Source organism: Crocuta crocuta, unplaced genomic scaffold (genome assembly GCF_008692635.1).
Source record: "Crocuta crocuta isolate KB4526 unplaced genomic scaffold, BGI_CrCroc_1.0 scaffold610, whole genome shotgun sequence".
Lineage (NCBI taxonomy): Eukaryota > Metazoa > Chordata > Mammalia > Carnivora > Hyaenidae > Crocuta > Crocuta crocuta.
In genome coordinates, this window is record NW_027527456.1 from 967,915 (window position 1) to 968,240 (window position 326).

The 326-nt window shown below is 45.4% G+C and overlaps 1 protein-coding gene across 1 annotated transcript in view; it reads left to right on the forward strand.

Annotated features, from left to right (window-relative positions):
- The window catches only part of SLC9A7 (solute carrier family 9 member A7), a 157,002-nt gene that overhangs the window by 128,752 nt on the left and 27,924 nt on the right, over positions 1-326 (forward strand). The gene's annotated exons all lie outside the window — the stretch shown is intronic.

The window sequence follows — 326 nt, forward strand, 5'->3', positions numbered from 1 at the left end:
ACATGGTGCTTTTTGCTCTTTCTGTCCAAGGTGTGTCAAAATCTGTGTGAACGCTTCAAATATGTGTTGAGTGACAACTTTGTCTCCTGTTTTACGTATGGATGTATCTTGCTTTATGAAGCCGGACGAATTCCTGAGAAGTGTGAATTCATGATGCATGCGTTGCATTCATTCCTCTGATTTCCTTCCATTATATTTTGAGAGGCTCGCCTTCCCTCCCAGTTGATCTCATTTGAGCCGGCTCCTGACATCGTTGCTTTGAGTTTAAGCGTAGCGGCCTGTCTGGCTCTTAGACAATGGGGACAGCTGAAGAGAGGGTTCGGATC